At 37.0% G+C, this 16,721-nt stretch overlaps 1 long non-coding RNA gene across 2 annotated transcripts in view; it reads right to left on the bottom strand.

The window, feature by feature from the left end:
* The window catches only part of LOC141486454 (uncharacterized), a 427,453-nt gene that overhangs the window by 118,968 nt on the left and 291,764 nt on the right, over positions 1 to 16,721 (bottom strand). The window lies entirely within an intron of this gene.

Raw genomic sequence — 16,721 nt, 5'->3', positions numbered from 1 at the left:
TGTAAACCACTTGCGTTCTTAAGTGGCTTCTCAAATCGGTTACTTGAAACTACTAAGTGTAGATAATGTAGGGGTTCTTACAATCACTTAGTTCAGAAACATTTGATTACTTTATTAATTTTTATTTTGTACTACAAATTTTTGTTAGGAAATTAACTTCTCATAACTCTATTATCGAGCAGTCGTCCAAAATATCCCTCTGCTTGGTTTTTTATGTTAATTCATTTATTTCAATTTTCACTAATCATTTTCGTATTTTGGTATCGCATATCATGAAATGCTCTCTTCTCTCGAAACTAAAGTTTATTGTCGAAAAACAGATGAATATTTAGAACGACACCACTTGGGATGTTTCGAGTAGGTACTCATCGTTAATTCTCTTATGGATTAAGACAAGGAATTCGGGCCCAAGTGGTTGACCCTTCTTAATTATATTTATGGACAAGACCATTGTCAGTGATGATTTTTTGAGAGTTTTTAGTCGATGCATTTTATTCGATTGTGGGATTTCGGCCGGAAACTATTTCTTTTTCTGTGGTTTCCGCCGAGAACTAAACCCGCTAACTGAAGTTAATCGAACTAAAATCGATGCAGTTTTGTCCAGATATCTTTCTAGTTCTCATTTGAAAACATATGTATTTTATTTCTCATACCAAAAGACTATCGGACTTACAGTCAACCACAGTTATTACTGATGCATAGGTACGATGATGAAAATACTAAATAAAAAAAATCCATTTGAAAATGTTAATTCATCAATGAAAACCCATAATAAATTTAAATATTTGTTATAATGTATATCATCTATTGTTCAGTAATAGTTGTAATAGTGGGGTTATACTACGAATAAGGAAAATCTGCAAAAGTAACTGCTCGTCTTTTCACCGGGGAAGGAATGTTAGACATAAAAATGTGTAATAATTGTTACATAAATTCATAGAAACTGATAACGGTAATAACATGCAACATGACAGTTGAAAAATAGTAAATAACGAAGGGGATGTTACAGCTCTGGGCCACGTTGGCTTGATGAAAAGTACGCAGTCTCTGGCTAAGTTGTCACAATCATCAAGAGTGAGTCGTACAAAAGTTTTCAGAATTCTTCAGAATTCTTAAATCTTTACAAAATCCAAACAATTCATGAATTCATAAATTCTTCTTAATCCAGCTTAGTTATACACGATATGTTTCTAGGAATTTTCGATACTGAAGTGATTCAAATTCGAAAATAACACGCCTGATTCAAACCTAATTTCTTCAAAAACAAAATGTTTGGGCAGTAATTTGAGGTAACCATATTATAAAATCATTCTTTCTTGAAAGCAAACTCAGATGGTGGAGAAATTTGCTTGATAATCAAGTTATTCCAAGCAATAACAACATCATTCAGGTATTTGTTTGAAGGTGGTTGACAATGTTTCGTGGTGTATTTCATCAGTTCGGACTTCCAGGGTTATCAAATCAATTTATATTATTTTAGACAATGGAAGTCCGAACTGATGAAATGCATCATTCAGGTACATCCTCTACTGCGATATATGGTAGTAGATGGTATATATGGATGGAGTAGATGGTATATAGATGAATTAGAAACAAAGGATCCACCCAGATCCCCGATTGGACTCCACTGACAAGGAACATTATTAATTTTTTCTGAATTTAACGTTTTGGTGTTCTTAGGAAGCATATCAGAAGGTTCAATTTTGTATTGATAATGCTTCTACATAAGTATATCAATGTGAAATCCAATTGAAAGTTATCAAATTGAAATTGGTTTTTGAAAATACCTTCATCGAAAATTTTGGTCATAATTGGTTATGGTTATTTAATGGAATGCACTCAGATCATTAACCTATATCAAAATAACCGGAGCCTTAAATGCAGAGAATAACAACATTACAAAGAATGTATCAAAGCAATGTAGACCTACGGTTCTTATAAATATTCAACACAATATAATTTTGTACAATGCAAATCTACACTGTCGAGACTATCGAGGGTTTCAAATATTGGAGAGTCTCCAGTATCCAACATGTTTGAAAAGGTAAAATACCATACCGTAAGATACGTCTCGTATCCGAAAGGGCTAAAGACGACTTTGGCTGCAAAACTGAATTCTGTGAATATATGAAAATATCCCGTGGGTTTGGGCTACCTATCGAGCGCGTCCCCAGGTGGTGGATGGGAGAACGGCGAGGGGACTGGGAGGCCCTGTCCGGGAAGCCGAGGTGACCTCACGGACGAGGTCGCCGGACTCCTGGTCAGTAGCAGAAATAAGTAGGGTGAGGGGAACTGAAACACCACGAAAGCCTTTGCGAAACATGCCACCGTGGATCAGCCTACCCAAGCTAAGGTGTAAGGAATTATGCAGACAGCTGAATGGCCGCAGGGTGATATGCGGTTAGGAACGATCCCCTTGCTACTCATGGGAACACATATGAATGGAACAAACACAAAACAGACACAACAAAAACCAAACCCGAGGCTGGACAGAAGTGTTCATCTCAATCTATGGCGGTGGCTAGGGATTAACAGAAATGTCCACCCCAATCTACCGCCCATAATGAGGCTGAACATGGCAGAAGTTTACCCTTCTCCTTCCCCACTTCACCTCCAACAGCAAGGACACTTCCTGCGGCGGGCGCCAAGAGCTCCACCTTGAATGAAGGCAAGGAACCGGCTGCACCTACAGGAAATCGCCCTCACTTGAGCACTTCTACGGAGGGAACCCCAAGAAGGTTGAAGAAGCTGCGCAAAGACAGTAATGTCGCTGCACCTTCCAAATCCTTCGTGGAGGCCGTCGTGAGTCACCTCAAGGTTGTCAAAGAGAGTGTGAGTTCGGCGAGTTTTGGCCTACACCTGCCGATATAAAGGAGATGTCTCCTAGTGACTTGTCCACCTTTCTGGAAAGGACAGGATGGACGATGACCTAGGAGAACGACTCCTCGGGAAGACGTACAATGGGTGGCCTAAGAGCTGTGGGCCTACACTGACCCTCCCTACTCTACAGATACAGATATATGAAAATATACCAAAATAATAACAGAACAATTAGATTATCAATTCTTTCCTATTTCAGGTCGAAATGATTTGTTTGCTTTACAAATTAGGGTTAACATTTTTTGAATTTTCATACTCATTTTTCAGACAAAAAAGTCCCAACTTGTAACATTGAATTTTTCGTACTGCTTTCCATCCTGTACCAATTTGCCACACGCGACTTGTGATAAATTAGAATCCGCTCAGCGGGGTATCTCTGGAAATGAAATATAACTTTTAAATAAATTGGTGTTGATGCCATTTTTCGAATATAGAGCACCAAGAAACAGTAAATTTCAAGAATTACCAGAATATTGTTCATTCAGCTTATAACGAGTTTGTGCTTTACTTTATAAACAACTGTATACTTTTTTCGACAATCTTCCGATTTAATTGAAATTTTGATTCGCGTCAATCGTCAATTGTCATTTAAAGAACTATATAAGAACAATTCCTCGAAGCGGAAATACAGACACTATCAGTTCACTCGATTGTTTTTCAATGATTGTGACAGTCCCTCGACGTTTCGAGAACGGCCATTGGTCCGACAACTAAAACATTAACTTCGCAACGGAAAATGTATTAATTCCCCAAAAAGGTGATTTACTGCTACAGTCCCTCGACTCTTCTCAGTGATTGATGTCGTCCTCGAGGTCACATGTGCTCATAATTGCATCGAAGACTCTCGAGAATTTCTTGTATCGGGAATCAAAGGTGTTCGGCTTACTTCCGAATCGTTTATAACTTGTTCGAGTTCGATAGGTCCTTGTATCGTTTGTTCAGACAAGGATAAGGGTTTGCTGTTTGGATTTTGATCGTTTATTTCACGGATGTATGGTTGCATGTGAGGATTTGATAGAGTTAAAAAGACGAAACTAGGTAGCTTTAGCTTCAAGCAATTCACAATAACGAGTCCAAAACAAGCACTTTTTCCCAAACAACAGAACTTTAATACTGTTCTCGACACGCGTTTCACCAACCGAGTTGCCGTCTTCAGGAAATTAAGCCAACTCAATTCTACGCCATAGGTCCCAGTTTTACCTCATAATAATGATTCGTCAATTGTTTTCGATTTTAATAGTTTATAAGTTGATGTATCAAATGCACAATTGAATCTGATTTTGAATTCAATTTCTCCCGTGAAAAGCCCAAGTGAAATTGAGATAGAAAACGCTGACGAATTCCAAAACTTCACTTAATTAAATATATATATATATATATATATATATATATATATATATATATATATATATATATATATATAGCCTTCGGCTACTCTTACATCTAACCCCCTGATGCTCATCTAGAGTTGATAATACTATATGGCCCTATAAATTATAAAATTAAAAATATAATAACTAAAAAATCAGACATTACCATGTTTATTAGACCAACATTTGCCTAGATTATTCACTGTGCATTTACTTTTTAAATGCTCTCAAATTTGAGTCCCTGTACTGAATAGGGATAGAATTGAAATGTTTGATAGCAGTATAGGTAAAGCTCCTCTGGAAAGTAGCTGTCGAATGATGTGGCATCGTGAGTAAGCCCTTGTCCCTTACATTAATAGAATGTGTATGAGATCTAGGAAGTACCTAATCTCCTTCGATTAATGTCATTTTATTTCTCATCATTTTTAAACATACTTGGATAGATGAAGTCGTCTACGATTTTCCATATTGAGCCATTCTAACTCTCTTAATTTTTGATATACGTGGTCATACCGACGTAATCCGTAAATGAATCGTACGCAAAAATTCTGAACCTTTTGAATCTTATATTTAAATTCATTATCAAGACAAGGACCATACAAAAAATCACAATACGTAAACTGTGAGAGGACAAGGGTTTCACACGGAGTCTTGCGCAAATTTACATTAAGAATAAACCGGTTGCTGTAAAGAGTTTTCAGTGAAGTGAAAGTTTTCTTAAGAATGCAATTTACATGAGGTTTGAAACGGAGATCGTTGTCTATTATCAAACCCAACCTTTTCGCCGATTCAACGGCCATTAATGGTACATCATTGATATCAACTGCCACATTTGTATGTATAAAATCGTATTGAGTTTTTGGTGACAAAACTAATATTTTTGACTTGGATGAATTGAATTTCAAGTTATGAGAGGCACTCTTTTCAAATATAAGTTCAAGATCATCATTCAGCAAATTCTGTGCATCATTCAGGTTTTCTTTAGGAAAACTAATTAATAACTGCGTATCATCGGCATATGCCTGAACATTGCAAGCGGTTATGGATTTTAGAATATCAGCGGTATAAATAATGAAAAATAGTGGACCGAGAATACTTCCTTAGCAGCAAATCAAACGAAAAATAATTTAAAAGTTAATTTTGACATGAATCAATTAATGACAGTTATTTGTTGATAACAAAAATAATAATTTGTTTTACATCAGTCAGTTACATAACTGATATCAATTCCGAATTAAAACTATTAATGTAGCTCCAGTTTCTGTATAGTTGACTGTTCACTCAAATACTCGTATGAATCGGAAATTTAAAAAGAATGAATCTTTGTTTCTTTTCTCGTTATAGTGATACACTCTATATTCATTCATCAGTTCCCATATTAATGATTCTCTTAACGCTCGCAGACCGCATTTCAAAAATCACAACGCCCTATTCAAAATAATACCAGCAATCGATCACACTTTCTCCGCGTCTCGATAAAAATCGCTGATTCATTATCGGAATGATTAATGAAGCCGTCCACTATATGCTTGAAAAGTCTCACCATAAGTTAATCGACCAAAAGAATCCTGTTGTTTGCCTTGATTTTTTGCATGTAGATATCTTTTGTTTCATGGAGTGGTGCCATTAATTTTCTTCTAAAGCTATATTGTTTCCAGAAACGTTTTCCATTAGGTTTTTAGTTCATTATGGAAATGATGAGATGTGAGGAACAAATGTTATTTCGTTTTGGAGAGTTATTTGAGAGTTGATTGATTTATGTGAACAAAAGAAAATTTTATTAAATCGATTCATGATTTTTAAATCGAGGATTTCCGATGAGCCACGTATGCTCTTTTTTCTCTACTCTGTAGATGAAAGTTTCATGTTAGCTTCTTGTCGAGGATAGTACCAAGGTATTTCACCTCTTCAGAGAAGTTTAGTTTGCTTTTGAAGATTTCGGGAGGTTTTAAGACCGTTAAACTTCTTTTCCTGGTGAAAAGGATCATCTCAGTCTTCTTGGGATTGATCGACAGTGAGTGTTCCTTACACCACGTTTCTATTAATTTGAGCCCATCCTGCGCTCTATCGCACAGTGTATTTACAAATTTTCCGGTCTGCAAGATATCTATGTCATCTGCGTATGCAATTGTGTAGAATCCATTTTTGTTAAGGTGATTGATTAGGGTATCCAGAACTATGTTCCAGAGAAGGGGTGACAAGATCCCTCCCTGTGGACATCCCCTCATGACCAGTCCTTTCACTGTGATGTCTTCTACATTAATACTTATTGCTCTACTAGAGAGCATCTGGAGTATCCATTCTCCCACTACCAGGGGGAAATTTCTGGGTAATTGTTGGAAAGGTTGTTTTATCAAACGCTCCCTCGATATCTATGAATATACCCAGGGTGGATTCTTTGTTGTCCATTGACCTCTCAATTCTGCCAACCACATGGTGAAGGGCGGCCGAATCAGTAGACTTTCCCGGAGTATATGCATGCTGATTTGAATGAAGTGGGTTGTGAACAAGTACTTCATCTCTTATGTACCGCTCACATAGCCTCTCCATAGTTTTTGAGAAAAACGATGTGAGACTAATTGGTCGGAATGCTTTTGGTAGGGTGTAGTCCATCCTACCTGGTTTGGGTATAAATACTACTCTTACTTCTCTCCACTTACTGGGAATATACCTCAGAGATAGAGAGGCTCTGAATATTCCAACCAGGTGCGGCATAAGAGTGTCCAGTCCCCGCTGAAGTAGGGCTGGTCTTATACCGTCAGGTCCTGGTGACTTGAAGGGGGAAAAGCCCGATATAACCCACCTTATTTTGTCCTCATCAATTACTGTACTAGCATATTGTCAGTCATATTGTGAGGGTGTTATTAGTACATCCGTCCAGTTCGCCGTTCAAGGAAAGACAGAACCTGGTAAGTGAGTTTCCATAAGAATCTCAGCACTCTCCTGGAGGTTAGCGGCTTTGTCGACATTTTCCCTCGTCAGGATGTCGATACTCTTATGATGGTCATTTGAGAGTGCCTTCTGTAGCCTAGAAGCTAGTGGGAAGTCTTCGACTACCTCACAATCGGCTCTCCAGGCTTCTCTTTGCTTTCGTCTGCAGACTTTTTTGAACTCTCTGAGGTTGGCTTAATATATAACCCAGTCCTCTTCGAGTCTTGTACGTTTTGCCTTGTTGAAGGTCGTTCTCGCTGTCTTCTTGAAGTGTTCCAATTCAGGGCACCACCATGTGTTGGTTGTGTCATGCGTTTGAACAATCCTCATCGGACAGGATTCCTTATAGGCAATGTCTATTTTGTTGTGGATAGATACTGTATACCTTTCCAGTTCTTCATTGTTGCCAGTAGTCAGGACCTCTGTTTCCCGCAGAGCTCCTCTTAAGAGTCCATTGTAGAGACTACATCCGGGTCACGGGATTTTACAGTGGTCCTGAGATCCAGGCTTACCGTATAGGTCAGCCAGCGGTGGTCTGACATAGAAATATGGTCCGAGACTTGTCAGTCTTGGATTTTGTTTGATATTTTGGCTGACGTGAGCGTGATATATATTAATGTTTGGCTACGGGCATTAATAAATGTTGGCTCCGTGCCTCTGTTCAAGATTGTTAGATCTTTCCGTATTATATATTCATATAGTGACTTACCTCGGGCGTTTTTATCCTTGCTGCCCCAGCTCACGTGGTGAGAGTTTGAGTCGCAACCCAATATGAGCTCCAGTCTCTGGTTGAGACAGTGATCCACTAGTACCTCCATTTCTCTGGTCGGTGGTAGGGTGGCTGCATCTGAGTGAGGTACATCGATGCGATTATCAACGCCATATATTTGCCTTTCCCAACTGGACATTCAACTTCAACCGCAGTGAGATCTGAGGTGCTGAATTGTGCCATCAGAAACGCTATGTATTTCCTAGGAACGTAGACAGCCGTCCTAGGTTGCTGGTTGCTTGGTAAGCTGAAAATTTGACCAGTTAGGCTACTGAAACCAGTAATTTTGGTCTTTATTATCCAGGGCTCCTGGATCAAAGCTATTGCCTCCTCGAATACATCAAGGTGACGACATAGTGTTGCCGTTGCCGCCTTCTCGTGTTGGAGGTTGCATTGTATTATTTTTACTTTTTTTCCAACGTCCTTGCCCATGAGACAGTTGTTGGATTCAAAGTTACCTTTAGAGGTCCATCTGCTCCCCCGCTAAGGGGAAGGTGGCCTCGGTGTTTTTGGGTGCCTCCTCCGTCAGGTCATCGACTGTCATCTGTTCATATGCTTCGACTTCCTTTTCGGGACCCATGGTGGCCTTGGGGTCAATATCCACTTTAGGTGGCTCGACTTAAGTATAATTTTAATGAAATGAATACACTTTTGTTTAATTTCCACTAGTTATTTTATTTTTACGACCAGTTTCGGGTTTTACCCATTATCAAGTAAAAATCTGAAAACTCGGTTATATTGGGAGTTTTTAAGTAAGCTAAAAGGAGAGGTAGTTGAATGAACAAGGGTGTCAACTATGAACCGAGTTTTCAGATTTCACATGTTAGTTTTATACTTGATAATGGGATAAAACCCGAAACCGGTCGTAAAAATAAAATCAACTGGTGAAAATTAGACGAAAGTGTTTTTATTCATCTGATTGAAGTGATCAGGAATTTCCACAATTATGTATGGTATTTTCGGTAATTTAATTTAGAAGTAACGCTTGAGAAAGCTATTGTATAGCGAAACACGTGTCGCGGTTATACGTAGAATTGAAAACTCTGGCCTGAAATTTATCCATTGAAAACATTTCTTCCACACTAGAACAAAAAACTCTCGACGCGCGTTTCGGTAAATAAGTTAGCAGGAAATGATCAAGACTCTTTCAGTCTCAGTTCCAGTCGAAAGTTCTAATCTGAAACCAAACTAACAATTTTTTTTCATAATGGTTTCCATCAAATTAAAAATAATTGGTTTGAGCAATGTAGGCCTGTAGTTAGATATAAGCGTTTGGTCTACATTTTTGTATATTGCTTTTTTAAATGCTTCAACACTGATGAAAACAGATCTCCTCGGCTAACGGTTTTTTATTATATACGAGTTCTGTTTGAACATAAGGTGAATTTTGAGAGCTACGCACATTCAATGAGCATTTTTTCAAATTTTTGAAGTGATAACTTTTTATGGAAGGGTAAACCGCTTCGTATCTCAACGCAAAACAGCGTCATTATGTCTGGCATTCCTTTCTCGTCACTCTAACACACAGCGCTAGCCATATCTCGGATTCGCATGACTCAGTATTCAGTGTGCGGTCGACATATACTGTTGACAGTAAGCATAACGTAAAACTGTCACCGCTTTTGGAAGTGATTACAAAAAATTTGATGAAACAAGCAGAAGGTAATCCTCGGAACATAACAGAATCTCCCAACGAAAAGTTAGTTTAATATTATGATGTAATACGATATATCAATAACAAGCATTCAAAAAATACGATGGCATACGATGATTGGACTCTGAGTCAGAAAAATGTTCACAAGTGGTACAAGCTTTTCATGGAAGGTCAAGAAGATGTGAATAACGACGCGACGCCCCAGCACATCAACAACCGATGAAAATGTTGAGAGAGTGAAGAAAGATGTTATGAAGAATCGTCGAATCACCATTAGAGAAGTTGCCGAGGATGTCAACATATGGGTTGGCTCATGCCATCCAAATTTTTCGGAAATTTTAGGCATAAAGCGTGTAGCAGCGAACTTCATTCCAAAAATGCTGAATTCTGACCAAAAAACCGTCGCATGAGCATCGCTCAGAAATGGTTGTATGCCGTCAACGGCGATCCAAATTTACTTCAAAGGATCATAACTGGTGACGAATTATGTGTATATGGTTATGACATCGAAACAAAAGTTCTATCGTCCCAAATCAGGAGCCCAGGAAAGCTAAGACCGAAAAAAGCACGAAAAGTTCGATCAAATAACAAGGTTATGCTCACTGTTTTCTTCGATTACCGTGGCGTAGTGCTTCAGGATTTCTTACCACATGTTCGTATGTCTAATAAGGAGTATTATCTTGTAGTTATGCGCCTCTTGCGAGAAGCAATACGAATAAAACGTCTAGTATTGTGAAAAAACAATTCATTGCTTTTGCAACACGATAATGCACCTGCTCACTCGTCATTGCTGGTTCGTAATTTCTTTGCCGAAAACAACACCGAAATCATGCCTCAGCCACCGTATTCACCAGATTTTCCCTCCTGTGACTTTTTCCCATTGAAGGGACCCATGAAAGGATGGCGTTTGAGGACGATAAGATTGACGATTGAGGAGATAAGAACCGAATCGCTCGAGTACCTACATACCAAAAAATTCATATCAGATCTTGCTTCAAAATTGAGAAAAATGCTGGCACGAGTGTATTATTTGTGAGGAGGATTACTTTGAAAGGAACAAAGTAGAAACTGATGAAGAAGTGCATATTTAAAAAAAAATAAAAATCCACCTCAGTTTTGGAACTTACCTCATATTATTCCCTTCAAACCGATAAAATGATGAAAATATTGAACTAGGTCATCAAAACAGTGTTATGCAGAGATACAACTGATGACAATGAAATTGACTGCTATGAAATTGACAGCTATGAAATTGCCATCAATAATAGGTACAATTATCCTTCTCACAAGACATTTTTAATTCGAATTGGAACATTATTCTGAATAGTATTAATTTCATAGAAATCGAAAAGAATTCTCGACAATAGTTAAAGCATCCAGCGGCGACAAGTAAGTCGGGTGACTCGGGTGCTGGCTCTGCGATCTCATGTCAACGCATGATGCATTTCGAAAACAGTCATATTGTTGAAAAATGCGAGTTTAGCCTTTACGCACCCTGTTTTATATATTCGAATAATGTGTCCTTATTAATCATTCTTAAAAAACAAATGTTCTTGTTGAAATTTCTAGTTATTCAGGTAATAAAATTGATTCGATTTGAGAATTCATATTCTGTTTTCATATCGATGCATTCAGCCGAGAATACTTCAGGAAATAATCTTTACGGTACCTACCACCCGATTCAAAAATTTTCTCTAGCTTTGTTATTTTCTAGCAATAGCAATCGAGCAAACCAGCAGTAGATAAAACCACTCTTCCTACGAAGTCGTGATTTTACCTTGGTGATTGCTCTCGAAGTATTGTTAGATAACAAAGTTCACGTTAAAAAATGGAAATTTATTGGTAGAATTTTAGGATATTGTGTTATTACTTTACGATAATTTCTGGACATTTTTTGTCTCTGTATGTATATTTATGTCGATTATTGTGAGCAGATACTTCTTTTCGGAAATATCCGTAATACAAATGAATAATCTACTAGAAACTCAACCGACCATTGATTCTCGTAATCCACAAATACGCAGAACTAAGCAGGTCGTCCACAGGGGAGTTATTCATACTCCTCGGTACAATATTCAAGCAACATATGGACAAGTGGTATTATGCACAACCCAGGAGACCTGTCAAAACCTATTTATGCCCCCATAGTGCGCGTACATGAGACGGCCAAGTTCGACCCTTATTTTCGCTGCCTTATCCCTGGATGATGCACTCTCTGTGGAGTGTAGCTCAGAGAGAAAAATAGGGAGTTATTATAAATGCATTAGTTTTGCTATCGACTGAAAAAGCGGACAAAATATTCATACTGAATTAAAACTTAACAATTCGTGATTTGAGTAGAGAATTATTCGGGTATTGAGTCCACAAAAAACAAATTTCTCAATTCAATTTATTTATATTTTATTTTGAATAAAATATTTTTCCGATATATAAATGTTATCGAGTATGTATGATATAAATAAAAAATGGAGTGTTGTATCTACAAATCAAAAGTAAAAGTTAACATGTATACGATTTTTTTTGTGGCACAATTATATCCTTATCCAGGCACTTACACTACGTGATTTCCAACCACGTATCGAATTTGCTCAATGGCTTCAGAGAAAACTCGAACAATATCCGCAAATTTTATCGAAAATCCTCTTTCTTCACAGATGATGCTGATTTTTCAAGAAATGGTATCATGAACTTCCATAACAACCACATCTGGGCGAAAGTTAACCCACATGCGATAATGCAAACTCTTCACCAAGACAGATTCTCTTTTAATGTATGGGTAGGCATAATTGGTGATTATTTAATTGGGCCCTATTTTCTCCCCTTACGTTTGGATGGAGATGCTTACCTACATTTTTTGGAACACGAGCTTCCCCAACTTATGGAAGATCTTCCCATTGGTCTCCAAAATCACTCTTGGTTTATGCACGATGGAGCTCCTGCTCATTTTAGTGTGATAGCAAGAAGTTTTTTAGACGTAGCGTATCTCCAATGAAGAATAGGAAGAGGAGGCACTGAGCTTTAGCCCCCGAGGTCACCGGACCTCAATTCCGTCGATTTTTTCTTTTGGGGACACCTAAAATCACTAGTTTATGCTAGCCCCATCATAGCTTGCTGCGAAACGATAAGAAACACTCCGGGCATTTTTCAACGGGTGCGAAATTCTATGATGATGAGAGCAGAAGCTTGTATTACTGTTGGGGGTCGTCACTTTGAACAGTTATTGTAATAGTTGTTTCGTTCAATTTTCATATGTTTATTTTCCTAATAAATAACATAGTACTTCTCCGAATTTTTTTTGTTTTACAAACTCGAAATGTAGCACTTTCTAATTGAATAATTAAACCTGACAATTTTTTTTAATTTGGATTGAATAAGCAGTTCGATAATGCTCAGTTTAGAAGAAATCTGTACGGGTGTACTGCGTATAAAGTTTGATGAAATTAACTAAAATTGCAAAAAATTAAGACAAAAACCTACCATGTTTTGAAAAATTTCAACAATCTGTATTTCGAAAACGAATCATTTTTCGTTAAACATTTTATAGGAAAAAGTTGTCTATTTTGAGGAGATCCACCACATACTTAGTTTTTGTAATGTTCTCAGCAACTTCACTTAGCGCCCTAGGAGCTAAGTAATATGCATCGATATAGAAAATTGTAAATATCTCGAAAACGATCACCTCCAGCGTTGTTGAGGAGGTGTACCTTTTTTACTTGGAGAAGGTGTGGAAATTAGGTTTTTTCATGAAAAGTACCAAAAGTTCACTGTCAAAAAAGTTAGGGCAATTTGAAGTAAATAATGACGGCGTACGCAGCGCTCTCTAGATGTTACATGAAAATTAATACAAAGTTATGATTTCCCACGTCAAGAAACCTCGGGTCCAAATTTCGAGCAAATAACTTATTTTTTACAAGAGTTATTTTAAAAAAAAAAGCGAACAAAAGCATTTTCGGACACAAGTTCATATAGACTTTTTTTCTTAAAATTGTCTCTGGAATACGTCACTTGAATATTTTAACGTACTTATGTTACACCCTGTATATCTGAAAAGTATATCAGTGCTTCCTGCGTGAAATGTTGGATTTTCTGTAAGCATCAAGGCACCACGATTGTCATTATGAATCAAACTCTTGAAACCAGACAATAATCTCTGGAAGTATATGGCTTCTTTGACAACTTCTGGTGTTCCCATGTACTCAGTGGATGATAGAGCAACAACGTTTCACTGTTTCTTTGAATCCCATGATATAGATCCACCACCAAGTATGAATCAATATCCAGTATAGGAACGTCTATCGTCCGGATTGTTATCCAAATCGCTGTCCACAAACCCTTCGAGAAGTTCATTGTCTGGCTTGCAAATGATCCCAAGGCCCATACTTCCCTTCAGGTAGCGTAGTACTCCTTGGGCCGCAGTCCAATGGATTTTGTTGAAGCAGTTGTTAAACTGTCCTAGGCAGCTGACAGCAAAACTCATATCTGGCTTTGTAGTTAGAGCCAAGTGAGTTAGAGCGCCTACCAATTCTCGATAAGGTACCTTCAGTTCACCATCTGCGTCAAATTCAGAAGTTTTCTTCAACTCAACATTTGAATCCATAGGGATACTAACGGCTTTGGATTCTGACATTCTAAAACGTTGCAACAAATCTGTGATATTTCTTTTCTGGTGTAAAGCAATTTCATATCCATATCGAGAAAACTCGATTCCTAGACGTTCGTTGGTTCAGCTCCAATTGATTTCAAAATCATGTCCAATTTTTCGAACCAGCTTCTTCCAGCTTGACGCAATTCGTACAAAGACTTTTTCAAAAGGCAAACCTCATCATCACTTTATAGATCTTCAAACATATTTCTTGCTTTTGTTTGAATGCCAGATGCATTATTCATGTTTTCCACTTGTGCTTTTAGAATTTCAGAATGTTTTTTCGGAGGCTCCATATAAATCTCTTCTTGAAGCCTAAATATAATATGAATATAAAAATTTTGTTTTAGAAAGAACACCACATTTTCTTTTTGTAACTAATAATAATGATCTTTTAAAAAATCCACACAAGCAAAATGATTCACTACGTAAAACAGAGCCATCGCAATTGCAACCTTTCTTCATTACGTGCATCGTATCGGCTCGAGAGGCTGCTTAAATTCATTTTCTCGCGCCATAATTATCATTTTGATAATCTGAATTATATAGTGTAAAAAACAATTATAATGTGGTTGGAATTCTAAAGAAAACTGACGTATCTGAGTTAATAATAATCAATCTAGTATTTTCCTGTAAGTGCATTTTTCCTGACCACTATTGTGAACATTAAAATTGGTATCTACCCGTTTGAAGAAGTTCGTTTTTCGGTAGGTTAGGTTAGGTCCGTCTTCCGGTAACAATAATAGTATTTTAATCAGGTTACAAAATAATAATACCATGTGATGCTCTGTTTGGAACCATCGGTATAGTAATGAATATTATTGAAGTTCTATTCCAACACCAACCATTTAAAATAATGGTTTGGTTTTGGGATAGACCACCAGTAGTATTCATATCATCATTAGTCTGGTGTTACTAAGGTGAGGTATTATGTAAAATCAACAATCCCAATTTTTTTGAGAATTTATTATTTCCCAAAACTAATTGAATATATTTACATTTATCACGTGGTCAATATAGACAAAATCTCTGTGTTCCGAAAACAATATTTTTAATATATTTGAACATGTCACATCTCGAAGCTATAGCTTACTGAAACGCGTGTTGCGGTTTTGTGACTTGAGACTAATTTGAAAATAAAAAACATAAATGGAATAGTATAAATAATATATCGATCACAGAACAATGATCCAATCTCGTAATCCCCAACATATTACAAAATGTGACCATATGACTTGGCGTTGCGTCAGCTCCAAATTAAAGGCTCGCTAAATACTTTACAATATGTTCAAATCCCTTTCATCTCGCTCACTACAGGGGGTTGCTATTGATTCTGGCCTAGACCATATGTGATGAGACCGCATCGCAGGTGTCTAGTTACCCTCTTTGTTGCGACAAAAGAAGACCCACGTTTGTTAGTTTCTGTTTGCAAAGTGGATTAGGAACTTTTTTATTAGAGAGAGTATCTAGAATTAGAATCTAGAGATGACTATCTAAAATTGAATTGGGAACATGTATTTGTTTTATCGACTTCGGGGAATGAAAAATTGTTTGTTCGTAGAAGAGGGAGAAAAGTCACCTACATGGAGAAAAACATGAGCAGGCTTTACTCACAGTCGGTGGAATTTTTTAAGAAAATCACTTCTGGAATTTCGGTAACAATTCAACAACTACAGTCAATTCTCGATAATACGAAATTCAAGGGACTGCAAGAAAAATTCGAATTATCAAGAAGTTTGAATTATCAAACGTAAAGAAAAAAAATTCGACTTTTTATTATATTTTTGAAAATACAATGTATGAGCTTACCTAAATTTTATACATATATAGTAAAATGGTAAAATAATGAAAAGGATAATAAAGAAAAAGAAAATTACATATCAACATTGGCTTGGCTTATCTAGTACAAAGCACTTTCCAAAGTCCCCAGTGCTGAGAACACTTTATTATCAACGTCTGTTTTCATCATGATATTTCGGAGAGTATCAAGTGATTTCCTGGCCTCCCTTAATGTTACACAATCTTATCTTTTTTGAATGCAACATCATGTCGATTTTTAAAGTTTGTCAACGTCACCTGCAGTAAATCCTGTGATTTCCAATTTCGACGCGACAGTAGTACCTACTGATACCAGTAGTATATTATGATGGATAGTATTGCTAATTGTCATTAAGTCATAATTCATAATTCAAAATGAATTCACCTATAATACTTGAGTACACTCAAAAATTTTTCAACTATAAAGCGATATAAAATTATTTTACATGTTTTTTTCGGTAAGTTTTTGTGTATTTTTCATAAATTTGCAATGATATTTTGTATTTTTTCATAGTCACCATCCAATTTGACATAATAATAAAATAGATCAATTCAAAAATATCAACTCTTTCAACCACCAAAACCACCACGCCACCCCGTACATTCCAAATACTGATTCAAAAAATTCCTATCCACATTATCCTCGCAATCTGTCCA

This window comes from Leptinotarsa decemlineata, unplaced genomic scaffold (assembly GCF_025532065.1).
Source record: "Leptinotarsa decemlineata unplaced genomic scaffold, Ldec_3_MD MMD2_tig00026354_RagTag_RagTag, whole genome shotgun sequence".
NCBI lineage: Eukaryota > Metazoa > Arthropoda > Insecta > Coleoptera > Chrysomelidae > Leptinotarsa > Leptinotarsa decemlineata.
The sequence above is the reverse complement of the archived record's forward strand: the minus strand, read 5'-3'. Positions and strand labels throughout refer to the sequence as shown.